This window comes from Peromyscus leucopus, chromosome 1 (assembly GCF_004664715.2).
Source record: "Peromyscus leucopus breed LL Stock chromosome 1, UCI_PerLeu_2.1, whole genome shotgun sequence".
Taxonomy (NCBI): Eukaryota; Metazoa; Chordata; class Mammalia; order Rodentia; family Cricetidae; genus Peromyscus; species Peromyscus leucopus.
This window is the reverse complement of record NC_051063.1, coordinates 100,444,246-100,463,307: the sequence shown is the minus strand read 5'-3', so window position 1 is coordinate 100,463,307 and position 19,062 is coordinate 100,444,246. Positions and strand designations below refer to the sequence as shown.

The following is a 19,062-nucleotide window of genomic DNA, read 5'->3' as shown; positions in this document are numbered from 1 at the left end:
AGGCACCTGAACAGGCAGAGGGCCGATGGCTTCTGTTGTGCAATGGAACAGCAGCTGAAAGCTCACACCTCTCGATAGTAGACTGGCATTTAATAGAGGGATGTGGAGAAGAAGGGGATGCTGAGATGAAGCCATATATACACAGCCAAGAAGAATGAACATCTGAATTCAAAAACCGTCAACAATTTGAATTTAAAATCCTGAATCATGACATGAAACTAGTGGAATTCAGGTGTTTCTGAATACATGGACTGCTCTCACCCAATGTGAGGTTGAACTGTTGACCTTGTTGTGTACATCCTACTTCACAAATGAGTCTGTCAGATACGCTAAGCCTATAGGCTGAAGATGATGCCCCCAACACTGCAGAGAAACCTCAGGTGATTGTCCAGGCAGCTGGCTGTTTCTGTCAACTCACAAATTTTTTGGAAGTTGCTTGCATGCACTTCCTGTTTTTATTTTTGTTAGCTAATATTATTTCCTTCTTGGGTCTCTGAGGGAGTTGAAGATTAGTTAGTTATAGTTGAAGGTTAGTTAGTTATAGTTGAAGATTAACTAGGATAGAAAGTGAGTTAGATACATTTTGGACTTACCAAAATAGGATAGATAATGGAATTATTTTCTCTGATTTGTCAAATACAAATGGACTAGACATTGTTTAGGTATTTATTACTTGTATATATTGTATATAGTTATTGTACTTTTGTATATAGTTTTTCTTTTGTTAGTTATAACCTTTTGCTTTTTTTTCTTTTCATTAAAATAGAAAAGGGGAAATATGGTGGTATTCTATTTGTACTGAAATGTGATTTTAATTGTATGTTAATAAATAAAGTTGCCTGGGGGTCAGAGCTATTAGAGCCATAGAAAGAGCATGGTGGTGGTGGCGGCAGCGGCAGTGGCGGCGGCGCATGCCTTTAATCCCATAGATCTCTGTGTGTTCAGGGATACAGCCAGCATTGGAGACATGCACCTTTAAGACCTAGAGGGTTGTACTTACAGACAGTGATGAGGCAGTCATGTGTTTGGGTTTACAACCAATGAGAAGGCAGAACAGAAAGACTATTTAAAGACATACACACAGGAAATAGCTCTTTTTCAGGAAGCTAGGAGCACCGCAGGAGGAAGGGTAAGATTTTAGCTCTGAGCTCTGACCTCTTGGCTTTCTCTTTTACATTGGTTCTGTGTTTCTTATTTAATAAGACGGTTGGTTACATCTACATAAAAACAAATCATGCATAAAACAAGGATACTTATTGTCATTTTATTAAACACAGAAGGGGCAGGAGAAGCAGCAGCAATATAAGAAGACCTTAAAAATAAATAAATAAATAAAAGGCGTGCAAACAAGAATTGTTTTACAGGTAAAAGAAATGCTAATAAGCTCAGTAAAGATGCACTATGTAATCTCCAATATAGAAAAGTCACAAATGGTGAGAAACCTGAAGATAAAGTTAATAGCTGGGCTTGGTGATGCAGGCCTCTATACCCAGTTTCTTGAGAGACTGATGCCAGAGGATGGCAAGTTCAAGGCTATTGTGGCTCTGTAGAAAAGCACTGTTACATTTGAAACACGAGGAAAGGGATGGAGGAATGGCTCAGGTAAGAGCATCATCATCTGTTCTCACAGAGACTCTATATTCCAGTCCTGACCCTCACATGGCTGCTTACAGTCACTTGTAACTCCAGTTCCAGTGAATCTGTCATGCCCTTCTGGCTTCTGTGGAACCTGCAAGTACATGGTGCAGAAATATACAAGCAGGAAGACAAAAGAACAATTATATTAATAAAACAATTAAAATCAAGAATAAATAAATGATTAGGAAAATTGATTACTGCAAGATGAAGGTTCTACACACAAAAACTATAAAAATATTGAAAGAAATTGAATTGGTACAATTCTATATAACGATACCTGAGGTAATGAATTTGAATATTGTTAAAATGTCTATACTAGGGGCTAAACAGTTGGTTTATGGGTTTAGAGCACTGGTTCCAATTCCAGGGGACTTTGGTTCAGTTCTCAGCACCTACAAGGTGAGTCACAACTGTCTGTAAATTGAATTCCAGGGTATCTGATACCATCTTCTAGCATTTATACGCATTAGGCATTCAAGTGGTACATAGATCTATATCCAGATAAGACACCGGTACACATAAAATAACATTAAATCAAAATAAATAAATGAATCAATAAAATGCCATACTACCTAAGGCTGCAGAAAAGTGCTCAGTGGCTAAGAGTGCTTATTGTTCTTGCAGAAGATCCTAGTTGTGAAGATATTTCATTTGTGCTGAAAAGTGGTGATATTTTATTTGTGCTGATATTTTATTTGTGCTTTATAATTAAAGCTTGCCTGGAGATCAGAGGAAAAAGCCAGCCACAACACAGAAGTCATGCAATGTTAGCACATGCCCTTTATCCTATCACTTAGCAGGCATGATCTCTATCTGTTCAAGGCTGCACTGGAAACAGAGTCAGGCTTGGTGACACATGTCTTTTTAATCCCAGTACAAACCATAGAGGTGTGGAGGTCTGTACAGACAGACAAGAAATGACACAGCTGGGCAGGAAGAGGAAGTGATGTAGCTTCACAGAGAGAGGGAAGGAGTTAGCAGAATAGAAAGGCATATAAGCCTGGGTAGACAAGAAGCTGCTCTCTTTGGAAACTGCAGAGTTAGTGAGGTGAGGTTAGCTGGTAGCTTTCTGTATTTCCCTGATCTACTTAAGGCTTTAACCCAAATTTCTGGCTCCATGTTTTTTTATTTAATAAGACCATTTAGAAATTCATCTATACCTAGTTCAGTTCCTGGGAACCTTATGAAGTAGCTTACAGCTGCCTGTAATTCCAGCTTCAGGGAATCCAGCAGCTCTGACCACTGCACCCATCTTTTCAAATGTGTAAACACACAGGCAGATCCACAAACACACAACTCAAACCAATGAAACTTTGTGTGCTTGTTTCTGTGTTTTTCTTTCTTCTTTTTAGACCAACAGTGTTTGGTTTTTACCCTAGAATTCTGGGCTACCCAGTCTCTGGTTCTCGGTCACCTGGGCAGTGTCAGGCACGTGTTCCTTCCAGTGGAAAGGGCCTTAAGTCAAATCAGACACTGGCTGGCTACTGCCACAAGGTCTGTGCCACCATTGCCCCAGCATATTTTGCAGGCAGAACAGACTGTAGGTAAAGGCTTTGTGACCTGGTTGGTGTTTACATTGCATTTGGTAGCCTGTAGAGTACCTTCCTGTACCAGAGCCTAGAATGTAGGGGTGATGACTCCATGTAGGCACCAGCTCAACTTCTTCACGTTCAATGAGTTCTGTGGGTGTTGTCCTAGCAATGAGAATCCACTGTTATTTTCTAGAGGGCAACCCTTTGTCTTAGCAACAGGCTGGGTCATTTGGATATGTCCATGTGACGGCATTGGCCAAGATCTCAACTGAATACACCCCAGTCCTACCACTGGAAGCCTTCTTTGGTGACAAGACATTGCCTGTTGAGACTCCTTATCACCCGTTACTAGGAGACCTCAGTAGATCGATCGCCTTAATGTATTTTAGGCAGTCTCCATTGCACTAGGTTTCCATATCCTCCCTCAAATCCCCTCAATTTAGACAAAAAAAAAATCTTGTTTTAAAGAGACACCAAGGAACGAGAACTAGGCTTGTTCAATTCAAACAATCTGGCTGCAGACAGCTTGTTTCATTTGTGATTGGAGTCTGTGATGGCTAAGGAAATCTCCATTTTGTACTAGACACCCAGTCTAAATTCCTCAAAGACAAGCTCCTGGCAACTCTCACTCCTTGCTACACTTCCCATAATTGTAAAAGTGCTATGAGATGATTAACTGTTTCCTCTGGCTTTTGTGAACCCACTTACTGCTGTGTAGCAGGGAGAGAGCTCATCACAACTGAAGGGAGTTTAAGTTGTTTCTCCCTCAGCTACGCATCCCATACAAATGAGATAATTGGAGGTTTGGGAGTTGGGGATTTAGCTCAGTGGTAGAGTGCTTGCCTAGCAAGCATAAGGCCCTGGGGTTGGTCCTCAGCTCTGGGGGGGGGGGGGGGGGTGGGGGGGAATAATTGTGCTGCCCCCCTTAAAAACCACTCCTCCAGCCTCTCCTGTGTTACAAGCCTTTGATTTGTCTTTAATGCTGTTGTTGGCCTTGAAATTATAATTAAAGAATTCATTTAATTATAATTTCAGTTGAGTGAGTAGTCTTTTCCTTGTGGATTTGAACTCTGTTTGTTTGTTTGTTTTTTTTTTTTTTTTTTTTTTTTTTGGTTTTTCGAGACAGGGTTTCTCTGTGTGTTTTTGCGCCTTTCCTGGAACTCGCTTTGGAGACCAGGCTAGCCTCGAACTCACAGAGATCCTCCTGCCTCTGCCTCCCGAGTGCTGGGATTAAAGGCATGCACCACCACCGCCTGGCCGGATTTGAACTCTGTAACAAGTGTTTTTTTAAGGTTTATGAAACTTCAGAGTACAATGTCATATGAGAAACAGTCCTTTTACAAATAGGCTGGGCAAATAAATTGCCCCAGGCTTACACAGAGCAACTTAATGTGTACTACCTCCCTGTGGCAAATTTAACAATTAAAAACCCAAATTTAATATTTTAATATCCCATAACATAGGGCGGTAAAGAAAGCCAATGCTGAACTTCAGAAGAGAGATGTCCACAACTGATTAAGAGCAGGAGAGAGCAAAGGGAATGAGGATGGGCTCATGACAATCCTCAAAGTCAACCCGGACACAGAAGGCCTGGCCTGTGTCCTCTGGTGTCTACATTAGCTTGGGTGAAGCTGGGAACCCCTGCTCCCTGTCCTTTCATGGCTCTCCTTTCAAGATCTTCCTAACAGCAGACATCTTTCAGTCTTTCACACCATTAAAATCAATCTGGAGCTTATGCTAATTCTTTAAAGGGACACTAGTCCTGGGTCTGCAATGTTCACCAGTAATCCCAGTGTCTGGGGATGGTGACACAGGCCAGTTATATGAGATTACCCTGGGCTATATAAGGGTATCCTGGCCAGGCGGTGGCGGCGCACGCCTTTAATCCCAGCACTCGGGAGGCAGAGGCAGGCGGATCTCTGTGAGTTGGAGGCCAGCCTGGTCTCCAAAGCGAGTCCCAGGAAAGGCACAAAGCTACACAGAGAAACCCTGTCTAGAAAAACCAAAAAAAAAAAAAGGGGGTATCCTGTCAAAAAAGAAACAGAAAAGGTGTCACTCTCCCAGTGTTCTCACACACTCTCTTCTCCTTCCTGTTACCTCCTCTGTCTCTTTCTTTGGGACTGAATCCTGAGCCTAGTGCAAACTTGAAAGTGCCCCACCCCCCACCACTAACTAACTTCACCCAATAAACTGCACCTTCTTGATATTTTTCTTTTCTTCTTCAGACTTGGCCTTAATAGGTCCCCCAGCAGGTCTTAGACTTAGGATCTTCCTGCATCAGCTTTCTTTGTAGCTGGAATTACTAGTCTGGACTGAATTTCATCTGGGCATGGCAGACATGGACCAAGGGAAAGGCAGGCAAATGTAATGACTTCTGAGTAACATTAGCAATTCTGTACAGGCCTGAGGCTGTTTCATAGGACAAGTAAATGTATAAGAGGCTGCAGCAAGATTGGGACTTCCAATCACAGAAACAGCAGCAAAGGGAACGAACCCTTAGAATCATGGGTAATTCACCATTACACAGAGACACCTTAAACTCTGTTTTCAAACACCATTCTGCCTTTACTCCTTCATTGGGGGGGTGGGGGGTGGCAGAACATGGATGGACAGCAGCGTCTGTTTTGCAACAGGGGATTCTTGACGCAATCCAAAATTAAACATGAGGAAAGAAGAGAGTGAACTCCATCTGGAGAAATACCTGGACCTCTCTGGCTCTTGAAACCTGTCTTTCTCAAAGCCTCTCCTCCATCAGGCTCCCCGCCATCCCCAACCCCCAGCACTCAGCAGGAAGCCAGCAGTATTCCCCATCCCTCCTGCTTCCCAGTTTCAAATTAAACTCACCAAAGGAATGGTGTTTTCTTTTCAATTCCTCCAAACTCTGCCCTCTAAATTGCTCTCACACCTTCAGGCACCAACCAAGAGATCCTGAACCTGTGGACAGGAGCGAATGGAGGCCAGAGTAAACATCCTGAGGATTCAGTCTCTAAGTCTGATCTCTGGTGAACCAGGAGAGAAATGAAAGTGAAGACTGAGGGCTGGAACTGAGAAAGAGAAACTACAGAGCTACCAACCAATGGGATGCCACCACATCGGTGTATGCGGTTCAACCACCAGAGGGCGTCAGTTGCCTTGAGTCAGCACTGCCTTTCTGGAGCTTGGAACATGTTTCAGTGCTATAGAAACTTATGTCACTTGTTCAGGTTCATGTCACAATCACCCCTAAGATCCTTACCCTCGGGAAAGCTGCCCCTGAAGAAAGAAAGCCTTCTCCATGGGCTCCTCTTGCAGTTACTCCAGGCTGGGATTTGTTTTAGTTGGCAGGTGTGGCCCAAAGTGTAGGGAAAAAAAGGTGAGGGACAGAACTGAAATGTTCCTCTGGAGTTGGACTTAGGCACTAACAGGAAGAAACAGGAAGGAAGCTGCAGTTCAGGGCAGCTGCTGCACAATCAAGATTTCCTACCCAGCAGGGACAGCATGGGGAGGATTCCTGTGCAGAGCCATGCAGAAACACTTCCCCACACTCACAGCAGGTAAACTAGCAAGCTGCAGAGGGCTCTTTAGCTGCCCAGTGCAGTCCTACAGATAATATATTCTGTTGCTGAACAGACCAAGTCCTCTTCCCAGTGCTCATATGATCCATCTTTGATCTGCCCCACAGCTCCTGCTGGCGGTCTATATAAAGAGCATGGATTAAGGAACCTTGTCCTCTCTTTGCATGCTTTTTCTTGCTCTCACTACCATGTCCATTCCTTCACTGGCGTTACAGCCTATTTCTTCAGAATTCTGACATACACCCAAGACCAGTTGAGACATCCAGTCTCTTGCACTGAACAACTACTGGATTTTTGGACCTTCCATTGGTAGACAGTCACTGTTGGCTTAGTTGGCCTGTAGGATATTCTAAGACCCCCCTTCCATGTATAGATCTATACTATAAGTTCTATTCCTTTAGAGCATTGGTTCTCAACCCAAGGGTCGTGGCCCCTTTGGCAATACTCTAACTCCAAAATATTTACATTAGGAGTCATAAGAGTAGCAAAACTACTCTTAGGAATTAGCAACAAAAATAATTTTATGGTTGGAGGGGTCACCACAACAGGAGGAACTATATTAAAGTGTCACAGCATTAGGAAGGCTGAGAATCAGTGCTCTAGAGAATCCTGACTAATACAGTGTTGAATCAGGAGGTGAGAGGTGACAACTTGAGACACAAACATAAAGCAGAGGGTGGGAAGCATCAGTAATGGGCACTTCTATTGAACCTTCAAAACCTGCTCCCAATGGCACACCTCCTTCAATAAAGCAACTCCTATTCATTTTTTCCTTATATTCTCAGATCCACTACAAAGTGACATAAGGTGTGACAGTTAAATAGATATGTCACTCCATGGCTAGGCCCCGGGTGGAACGCCGGGAGTCTAATTAGCGAGAAAGAGGGGGTTTATATGAGCGAGAATTGTTGAAACCAAGGTTGGATGAAGCACAGGGACAAATAGCCAAACAAATGGAAACACATGAACTATGAACCAAGGGCTGAGGGGCCCCCAACTGGATCAGGCCCTCTGAATGGGTGAGACAGTTGATTGGCTTGATCTGTTTGGGAGGCATCCAGGCAGTGGGACCGGGTCCTGTGCTCATTGCATGAGTTGGCTGTTTGAAACCTGGAGCTTATGCAGGGATGCTTGGCTCAATCTGGGAGGAGGGGACTGGACCTGCCTGGACTGAGTCTACCAGGCTGATCTCAGTCCTCAGGGGAGGTTTTGCCCTGGAGGAGGTGGGAATGGGGGGTGGGCTGGGGGGAAGGGGAGGAGGGCAGGAAGGGGGAGAATAAGGGAATCTGTAGCTGTTATGTAGAACTGAATGGTATTGTAAAATAAAATAAAACAGATATGTCACTATAATTTGAATTATATTTAACATTCTCATTTTTCTTCCTACTTCTTTTCTTTTGAGACATGGTCTCAGTGAGTAGCCTGACCTCTGAGCTCCTCCTCCCTCAGCCTCTCCAGGGCTGGAATCATGAACTTTTGCTAATACTGTTTTAGTTTGGTCTTTGCACTTCTAGGGATGGAATATTATTGTGGATTTTAGGCTAGTGCTCCATCCCTGAGCTACACCCCTAGCCAAAACTTCACATCTTGATGAGATCATGAGCCTCCTCAGGTGTTCTTGCTATGGACACAATTGATGTCACACAATGTTGCAATGCACCTAGCCTTCTGGATTGTTAACAATTATGCAAAAAACTTTTTAGATTTTTTTTTTTTTAATTATTCTGTTTTTGAGGCAGAATTCTACTTTATCTCCTGGACTGGGCTGGAACTCATTAAGTGTTTAGGATGGATTCCTATTTCTGGCAACAACCCTACCTTAAACCCCTGTTTGCAGGGATCACAGGAATGAGGAACTGGGTCTTCATCGCTAACATTTTAACCAAGGCCTTCTCTGCTCTCTACCTAAGGCGTTCTTGTGTTCTTGATGATTCTGTCTCTACCACCATGCTCTAACTACATTAACTACGTTGCCAAACAGTTTTCTGAGAGTGGAGGAATGTCACTAGACTGATCTTCAAGCAGATCATGTATGGGCTGTGGAAGAAACAGAAAGTCTTGAGGGGAAATTGTTTTTCCCATGACTCTGCACAATACTTAGAATGTGACCCTTGCCAACATGTTTAACCCAGTGATAACATGTACATGGTGGAAAAAGCATGGTACATTCCAGTTTCCTGTTGCTCTTTTGTCCTTGATCTTGACTAGCTTATCTCTCTATAATTCTAATAATAGATTTCATGTGACATGTCTATTCAAAATTTGGAATCAGTTCAGAAAGTCAAGGGATGGGAAGAAAAAGAGGATGAGTATGTGATTGGTGGAAGGGAGTTCTAATAAAGTAAGGCAAGAAGTGTGGAACAGTAAGTCTTAGATTAAGTGTTCATCTACCGTGAGCATCATGGTGGATACTTAGATCTCAGGCTGGGCTCCCTACAGGGACACACTCACTGACGGAGCCCTTTGCTTCCCAGTACAAGTCAATAAATTATATACATTCACGCAAAAGTATATACCTCAAGTAACCCATATATTCATTTGGGTGCTTCAAACCTATAAGATTAATCAGCTTTAAATATATACAGAAAAAAAAGATGAAAAGAATTATTTTTTTAAACATTTTCCCCCCTTTCCTTTTTTTTTTTTTGTATGTACATGGGTGATTTTCCTTTGGAGGTCAGAAGAGGATATCCAGTTCTTTGGACTGGAGCTAATGCTGGCTGTGAGAATTATTAAAAATAAAAGTAAAAAGGTAGTGGAGAGCTGTGATCTGTCATGTCAGCTGATGGAATTTTGTCAAGCAGCAGTGGTCACCATGTGGTCCATGCCACTTTGCCCAGCAGTTCTGAGCTCCTGGGAAATTGGACACTTGATCAGATACTCTCATTTTCTCCAAAACTTAGCTGTGGAGGGGCCCCAAAACAGCTTAACCACACAGCTGCCATGACAGGCTTAAGGGCCCAGACACAGCTTGTGTGACAGGCTTAACTGGCAGTTAACACTCACATCCAGAAAAAGCCATAAGCTAACAAAACCCAGGGATGGAGAAGTACCTAACATCCCAAACATTCCAACCATAAGATAAGGTGGTCAGATGTCCCTGAGTCTAGCTCACACCTGTTTTTGATTTACAGATACCCATGGACAATTGTCAGCCAATCAGGATCCTAGAACCTGGAAATCCAGTTACCCCAACTTCTGCTATTAAGAAGACCCCACCCCGCCTGGGCTCAGGGTTCTCTGCTCACCACTGCATCAGACAGATAGAGAAACCATGCCCCAGAGCTTGGGGGAAAAAAGGCTCTTTGCTTTTTTCCATATGGGATTTGGTCTCTGTGGTGGTCTTTTGGGGGTCCCTGAGATCTGGGCATAACAAGCCATGGGCTTTCATGGGTTCCTCTTTAATCTACTACTAATGGGCTAGTCTGCTGGTGCTATGATAAAAAATTAGAACCAAATATTACAAACCAGGGTTATTTCTTTGTTTTGTTTTCTTGTAGTTTGTACTGGATGCTATGAGAGAGGCAGAACTGGAGTCATGAAAATGTTGAGGAACAGCCTGTTGTGAATAGCTTGGACTACCACCTGAGGCCATAGTGATGTCCAGGCCTGTGCCGCCACTGAGGGCCATTTCAGGGTCCATGGCTCTGCAGCCGCAGTGGTCCGGTATGACATCTCTAGCTCATGTCACCACCAAAGGCCATGTGAACACCCTGGTCTAGGCTGCTTCCTGGGGCCATGTTGATGTCTGAGGGCTGCACAGAACTGGCTCTGACCTGCCCCTCACCAGCTGCAGCATTTGGGAGAGTCAGCGTCCCCTGGGAAGCACAGTGGAGCTGGCCCCACACCTTGAGTGCTGCAGCACTTGGGAAAGCAGCCTCTGAACCTTGTGGGCAGTGCAGTAGAGGCTGGCCCTTGTGGTGCGGGCACAGGAGAGCAGCCCTTCCTCTTCCTGAGGCAGTGCTGGAGAGCTGGACCTTATGGTGTGGGTGAGGGAAAGCTGGCCCCAATGGCATGAGCCCAGGAGAGCCAGTGGTACACCCTGCCGGCTGCCACAGGCAGGAGAGCTGACCCCACACCTCACCTGGGCAAAGAGGGAGAGCTAACCCTGGTGGCACAGATGCAGGCGAGTAGGGTGGGCTGATCAACTCAGCTACTGCCCAGGCCCAGATCTAGGGCTTTGAGTTGTGCACAAAGAGCTGGTCCTGTAAAACCATAGCTGCAGGATGTCCATGACACAGGGCAATGACAGAATATGTGATAGAAATCCTGGAGAGGATCCAGTATTATAGCAGAAGCCAGGGCCTTGAACCAGACCAATGACTCTTTCTTTTTTTTTTTTCCTTTGAGTAAAACCAAAACTTATTATAAGCCACAGTCATGCTAGCCCCACCCCCACCACCCCCCACTCCCCCAACCCCGCTATATAGCCTCCCTGGATCTGTGGGGTGCAGTCTGATTGTTCTTTGCTTTATATCTAGAATCCACTTATGAGAGAGTACATACCATGTTTGTCCTTCTGGGTTTGGGTTACCTCACTCAGGATGATATTTTCTAGTTCCATCCATTTGCCTGCAAATTTCATGCTGTCATTGTTTTTTCTCTGCTGAGTAGTACTCCATTGTGTATACGAACCACATTTTCTTGATCCATTCTTCAGTTGATGGGCATCTAGAGTGTTTCCAGGTTCTGGCTATTACAAATAGTGCTGCTATGAACATAGTTGAGCATGTATCTTTGTGGTATGACTGAGCATACCTTGGGTATATGCCCAAGAGTGGTATGGCTGGGTCTTGAGGGAGATCGATTCCTAATTTTCTGAGAAACCGCCATACTGATTTCCACAGTGGTTGTACAAGTTTGCATTCCCACCAACAGTAGAGGAGTGTTCCCTTTGCTCCGCATCCTCTCCAACATTGACTCAGATCAATGACTCCTTGCAATGAACACGTGCAAATAAAGCTGGTTGGGCAAAAGGACATACATACTGTGTAGTTCACCATGACACATTGCAGCTTCTAATGTCGAGATTTTTTTTGTTGATGTTTTGTTTTTGTATTTTCTGTTTTCTTTTGGGTAGAAAGTTGCAAGGGCAGAGGGCAGATATGGAGGGAAGGGAACATGAGTGAGACTGGGGTATATGATGTGAAATTCACAAAGAATCGATAAAAAGTTAAATTTTATAAAAGGTTTAGGAAATCCTCAGGAAAGTTGATGCAGCTGCTCAGCCTTGAAAGTGCTAAGGAAAATTCTCCCACTCTCTGGACTTCATTTCCTTTGCCCTGTTCTTTCTTTTCCTAAGCCCTCTCTCCCCTTTCCTCTCTGCTCTTTCCTCCATTTTTTCCTCTCTGTATCAGAGCTGGAGACTCCCTATGTCTTCCAGGCTGGTCTCCAGCCTTCTGGCCCAAGTAGCTGAGACTGCAGGCATCTGATCCCAGCTGTACTCTGTGGTGGGCTCCAGCTTCCTTATGAAAGGTAACTTCACTGAAAGTTTACTAGCTGAAATGTTAATTTCAGTTTAAACCGTCTTTATAGCCACACTTAAACAGGTAGCTAGCCAAATAGTCAGATACCACAGCCTGGAAAATTCTACGTACAGCAATATAATCAACCATTACTGATTTTTAACATTTTCAGTTCTGACTAAGAATACTGGACACTTAAATAGCAAAAATCATGTAATCTCTATGTTATGGAGAAAATCCACCTATTATAGGTAGATGAATATTAATCACTTCACTTTTAAGCATACAGTGTAGAATGTTCCATGGTTATCTATCTATCTATCCATCCATCCGTCTGTCTCTCTTATGTGTGTGTGTGTGTGTGTGTGTGTGTGTGTGTGTGTGTGTGTGTGTGTGTTGATATAGTTGTGAACAGGATCTCATGGAGCTTTGAACTCCTGGTCTCTCTGCATCCACCTCCCAAGTGCTGCAATTACAGTCATGTGCCACCATGCCATCCCAAGTGGTGATTTTTAAGAAGTTAATGAGATTTGAGAGTTTTATCAAATGTGGGACATGAGACATTTTTGGTGTTCAGTGTTCCTCCTGATGTTCCAGCACAGTGAGATTTGGTCAAAGTGGCCTCCATAGCTGAACAGATATTCTTAGAAGCCTCAGGTATTCACTCAACAATTCACAACCCCTTCCCTGACAGATGATACAACTGTTAGGGTTTTGTGGTTGAGGAGCATCTTGGCAGATCTCAGCCAAGGAATGCCACAGAGATCATACTATGTAACAGACCTCATGCAAGAGATTTATGGGGGTGGGGGAAGGCCACCTCTGAGCATGGATAGGAGAAAGAGAGGGGTGGAGAGGAGGCAGTGATGGCCTGGGCTTTTGTAAAGGGTATTGACTTGTGACAGTGGAAAGGTGTCCCATTTGGTGACTGGTGATGATGTGGCTGCTGGGGCAGAGTTGCTGAAGTTGGGCTGGGGGAGGACTTGGTTCCCAACAGTAACACTACAGCCATGGGGAAATGGCCTGTGATCACATCAAATCCGTAACAGGTAAGTGGACTCCACTAGCAATTCTCTCTGCCCTGAGCTCACTCTATTGAAAATCATTCTGTTCCCATCAGCCCTTCCCTGTGGAATGAAAGGTAGCAGTAGGTGGTTTTCCGGAAAGCCATGCCAGGAGTTTCAGGAACTTATTCAATACCTAGTTACCTACATTTCAGGTTTACGAGAAGATGAAGGGCTCAAGACACTGAGTGATCATCCTTTATGGATGACTTATATAAAATAATGGAAGATGTAGCTAGAAAAAATAATTGGTTGAAAGTTGATTTTGGATTCTCTGGCTGCAATATCAGAAAAACATAAATTTGTGTTGTTTAAATGACCTGGTTTGTGCTGGGCTGGTAGGGATTCAGGATTTTTTTTTTTTTTTTTTTTGAGACTGAGTTTCTCTGTGTAGCTTTGCGCCTTTCCTGGAACTCACTTGGTAGCCTAGGCTGGCCTCGAACTCACAGAGATCCGCCTGCCTCTGCCTCCAGAGTGCTGGGATTAAAGGCGTGTGCCACCACCTCCTGGCAAGGGATTCAGGATTTTTAACCTCACCACTTGGGAGGCAGAGGCAGGCAGATTTCTGAGTTTGAGGCTAGTCTGGTCTACAGAGTGAGTTCTAGGATAGCCAGGGCTACATAGAGAAACTCTGTGTACAAAAACAAAAATCTGGTTTGCAGTATTTTGCTGCTCATTTTTTATCATAGCCCCAGCCGACTAGCACATTAATAGCAGATTAAAGAGGACACCGTGAAAACCCATGTGTAAGCATTTTGGAGACAGTGAAAGTATCTGATCGAGTATCAAGGACTATGGGGGTCTAGCCCCTCGATAGTCCCCTCCCAGGGTCCGCAGAAGGCTCTATCAACCAGCTGAGGATCTATTCTTTAGGGTCGGTAAATCAGTCTACGCACGCAGAGTTCTTTGGTCCATTCGCTTTAATTCTTCTGCCATAACATCCTTTATATACAGCTTCAGTTCTGTTCTCATGTCTAGCTCCTTTCTTGCCTGATTTCTCTCTATATTTATCTACTGTCCCCTCTAGGTTCTATCTTAATTCCTTCATCTAGTTCTGTCCCTTCTAGGTTCTATCTATCTAGTTCTTTCCCCCATCAGCTTCTCTCCCATCTCCTTCTCTCTCATCTGGCTCTTCCTCATCTTGTTCTTCCCCATCTGGCTCTTCCTCATCTTCCATCTCGTTCCTCTAGTCCTCTCTTTTAGCTCTTCAATCTAGTTCTTCCCCATCTCAGCTCGTTCCTCTCAAGTCCTTACCCACCTAGTTCTTCCATTCTCTTTTCTCTTCTCCGTCCCCTCCTGCCCTGGGAGTTCTGGTATATATACACTTACAAGCAGTATTTCCTTAGCAGTGCAAAGCCAGGCTTCCAGGGTCAAATGGAGGGGTGATAAAAATAGGCTTAATTGACACATCCGCCAGGCCTTCTCAAACAGGTAACCTGGATGCTTAAGTCTGTTCTTAGAGAGTACAGAGGTATCTCTGATAAGGTACTTTCCTCCATCCGGTGATGGACCTGGCCGGATGCTACCAATAATGATAATTACAGGGAGGCTTGAACTGGGAGTTCTGGCTGAGCATAGCTGTTAGCACAGAAGGTTATCTAAATATTCCTAGAAGTGGTTAGGTAAGTAGTTAGAGGTCTATAAAGTTAGTAAAACTGTAAGAAAGGAGGGGTCTGAGCTAAATTGTGTAAAGCTATTACTTAATGTCTACCTGACCTAGGCGGTGTCCCCTTGTGGAATTTACCTTAAATCAGGAGACTCGCCTGTGGGTTGTTATCACTGTTAATCCTCGGAAATTGGGTGACCACCTGGGCGATGTCTCCTTTAGTCCTTGAAAGTGGCTAGGGGAGATATCTGATTCCAGAGAAAGCCTTTCCTGAGGCTGTTCTCCAAATGCCTGGAATGTGTATGTCCAGAGAGTGCTCAGTCTACACTGTTAGTCCTTCTTGGGGAAAAGTCAACTGGGAAAGCTATGAAGGCACACATGATTTTCATAACAGAAGACAGCTGATATATAACAAGCCAAGTAACACCAAAAACTCCTTGGGATTTGGCTTCCTCTGGAGGAATTCCATGATCCCTCCAGGTAGTGACTTTGCCATAACCAGCTGAGTTCTTATGATATATTCCTGCGGCCCGCAACAATCGAGTGTCCAATTTCCCTGTAGCTTAGAACAGCTGAGGAAAGTGACATGGACCACATGGTGACCACTGCTGCTTGACAAAATTCAATCAGCTGACATGGCAGATCAGAACTCTTTTTTTTTTAATTTCCATTTTTGATGATTCTCACTGCAATATGGGAGTTTCTTTATATCTTTTCCTTTGAGAAATTTTGTGTAAGCTTTGGTGAAGGATAAGACTATATACAAAAGAAGTCTCTTTTTTTAATTTGTATTTATTATTATTATTATTATTATTATTATTATTATTATTATTATTATTAGTTTTGTTTTTCGAGACAGGGTTTGATTCTCTGTGTAGCTTTGCACCTTTCCTGGAACTCACTTGGTAGCCCAGTCTGGCCTTGAACTCACAGAGATCCCCTAGCTCTGCCTCCCAAGTGCTGGGATTAAAGGCGTACGCCACCACCGCCTGGCTTTTTTATTTTTTTGGAAGTCTCTTTAAACAAAATAATTCTTTGGAAAAATCTCCTGCCACCGTGGAACTATATACCATGATAACTCTGCTCACAAACCACACAGGGTTACTCATTGTTTTCCTTACCAAATTACACCAAGAATAGGGAAATTAAAGATTTACCAACTTGGTATACCTGGTCCCAGGAATTAAAATAAAAAACAAAAACAAACAAACGCACAATTGAGAGAAGCAACAGGCCCAGAACCAGAGCCTCAGGCCATTAAAGCCAAGAGTTCAGTTAATAAATAGAGAATCGTGCCCACAATTGGTGGCTTACTGGATGAAGGGCAAGATCTGGTCTGCCCCACAGTGAGCAGATTCTGGAAAAAAGTTAGACTGGGGATGGAAAGATGGCTAAGCAGTTAAGAGTCCCGACTGCTCTTCCAGAGGACCTAGATTTAAACCTAGCACCCACATGGCAGCTCACAACTCTCTGTAACTCCAAAATCTGATACCCTCACACAGACATACATGTAGGCAAAACACCGATGCATACAAAATAAATAAATTATTAAAAGAAGAAGAAGAAGAAGTTAGACTGGCTTGATCCCACTCTGCCATATACAGGAGCATACATTGAAGGAATCGGTATGGCATAATGAAAAAAGTATAAGATGTCAGGACATATTCATTTGGGAGCTTATGAGGGGAACAGACCCATATGATAAGACTTTGACACAAAGGAATGCAATTTGAAAACAGCTCAGTGCTTGTTCTGCTACATGGTACAAACACTAAATCATTCCCCTTGAAGAATGAAAATCATTCTTATAGGTTTGTTTCTCAGGACTCAATGTCTGACCCCTCTATGGGGCGTTTACCCACCAACCCCACAGCTCCCCAGAGTTTTCTTGAGTGTGAGCAGCAGGAAATATTAGATAGAAGGATTTATTGCAGAGAATATCGCGGAGATAAACAGATAGAAAATAAAGGATAGCCCCGAGAGGGCCTGGAACCTTTCCCAATGGGGCCCTGACTGTCTCTACCCCAGGGTTTTTATAGAGACGCCAAGGGGTGGAGCAAAAGACCTCCTCCCCCAGCACAGCCAAGTGCAGACCATCTCAGACACCTGCACTCAGGCCCGTGGTCCTAATGATCCTCTGTGCGGACCTGCTGGGTAACGCCATGAAGCATGAGGAACCCGAGAACGGGCTCCCACACCCCTCCTGACCACAAAGGATGATCCTGTGCAAGAGAAAGTGTAAGAGACACCTGGAGTATAGCAAGAAATACACTAGGGTCTGTTTAACGGGTAAAAGGAATTTATTAGGAAAGAAAATGCACTAAATAGAATACGAGAATTGTCGCGGGGTCATGGAAGGCTGAGGTACAGTCCCACACTGTTCTGCCACCTGAGTCAGTCCCCACCATCCAAGACCAGGAGGCAGAGAAGAGGTGGAGAATGTGTGTCCCAGGTATTAATGGTAGCCCCAAGGCCATGCAGGGACAGGTACTTCAAGGTCATAGGTGGGTAGAGCGGTTATCTGCAACATCTCTTGGGGCTGTACTTCAAAGTCATAGGTAGAACAGATATCCACTACACTGGAGGGGTCACTGAACCTTAGAGGACAGTAGGCATTTAGACTCTCCATATATTTATTGCCATTTGCTTCAAGAAAAATGCTGTAATGACATTGATGACCATTTTCATTTTACAATCGTTGTTTGCTTTCACTATTGCTTGTGGTTAAACTATAATGCAATCACAGAATATATAAAGTGGAGCCTATTTTCTGTGAATGGGGAGCCATCCTGATTCACCCTCAGATCATGTCAGTCCCCTTCACTCACCTACTTCACACTTCCTATTTGGACCTGAACCCCACTGGTTCTGGACTCCTGCAGGAAGAGCAGAAATTAAAATGATAAAATAAATGGACACGCATCTAGGTCAGATTGAAATTCTCTGCAAACACAATTTTACCCTCCTTCTGTGCACAGAGGAAATTTTGTTCTTCTGGTTTACACTTCCAATTCAGTGACAAGGCTGAAGATGACCAGGTGAGCACATCAATGGTCACACTGGTGTTGAGAAGTGCCACTCATGGGTGTGATTCTAACTGCACGATACACATTGACATTTACTTCAAACAGAGGAAAGGATTTCCCATAAAACTAAATTATGAAAGAAATGTTAAACAAAAAGAACACCTGAGACTTCAGAAGTTAAGTACTTATACTTCATTAAACATAAAAATTGATTTATAACTTGTTAAAAAAAATCTGTGACTTTATAATCCAGTTATTCTCCTTCTTAAAAACCAAACATGGTGCTCACTGAATGAAAATGAGGACATGACTGCTCCAAGGTATAGTTGAGGGGAAGGATTTTGTTGCAGATACGGGGAAAGGACAGCCACAGGCATCTGGGAGAATCCAGAGCTGGGAAGAAAAAGAGTGGGCTGAACATGGCCAGCAGACTGACCTGGGCCATGAGAGGAGAAAGAGGCAGTGGTGGGGGGAGAGCAAGAGAGGAAGAGAAGACAGAGAGAGGAGAAGAGAGGGCAAGGGACCAAGAGAGCCCATGGCTGACATGTCAGGATTGTGCAGAAAAGAGAGCTGGGGGAAGGGAAGGGAAGCCCCTGGACTGGAGTGGGTGAGGGTAGAGGGTGGGATATGCCAGCAAGGATGACTCTGCAGCAGGTACTTTCCCAGAGGGCCCAGAGGCCAGCATGCACTTTGGTGCGCTGATAGGCGAAGCAGTCATCTATATATGAAAGAGACACATGTCCTTTTTGCCAGAGATAGGAGAATGACCCATTTTAGCAAGTAGGAACTTTCTTCAAGTCCCTGAGGGAATGCAGGCTGTTGTCTAAATGCTAGACTTTGGGAAAAAGATTTCTCAGGACCTGACCCTCCCCTCATCCCTTTGCTTCAGCCAACAACAACAGAGGGACCCCTGTCCTGGGAACATGCTGGCCATCTGGACTGGGAATCAGGGAGGCCATTTTCACTCTCCTTCCTGTCCCTCAATTCCCACTCCTCAGTCTTAACTACCTGCTGGCCACTCTTCCCTTTCTGCACTTATTCCCCAGGGACTCCCCATACCCTCCAAGGCCCAGCCTTCCTCACTCTATCTTTTTGTGTCAGCTGCTAATACTCAGAGTCACTCTCTATCTGGGAACCAGCTGGCCAAATAGACTGAGAATCAGGTAAACAGTCTTCA

At 44.1% G+C, this 19,062-nt stretch overlaps 1 protein-coding gene across 2 annotated transcripts in view; it reads right to left on the bottom strand.

Moving 5' to 3' along the window:
- Positions 1 to 19,062, bottom strand: part of LOC114686894 (tripartite motif-containing protein 30A-like) — a 59,278-nt gene that overhangs the window by 18,916 nt on the left and 21,300 nt on the right. The window contains exon 1 of one of the 2 annotated variants that reach the window (XM_028861564.2): positions 6,015 to 6,203. The exons of the other annotated variant lie outside the window; for it this stretch is intronic. The gene's annotated coding sequence lies outside the window, so the exon portion shown is untranslated. Of the gene's footprint in view, positions 1 to 6,014; positions 6,204 to 19,062 lie in introns of those variants that run through there. 2 annotated transcript variants of the gene reach the window in all.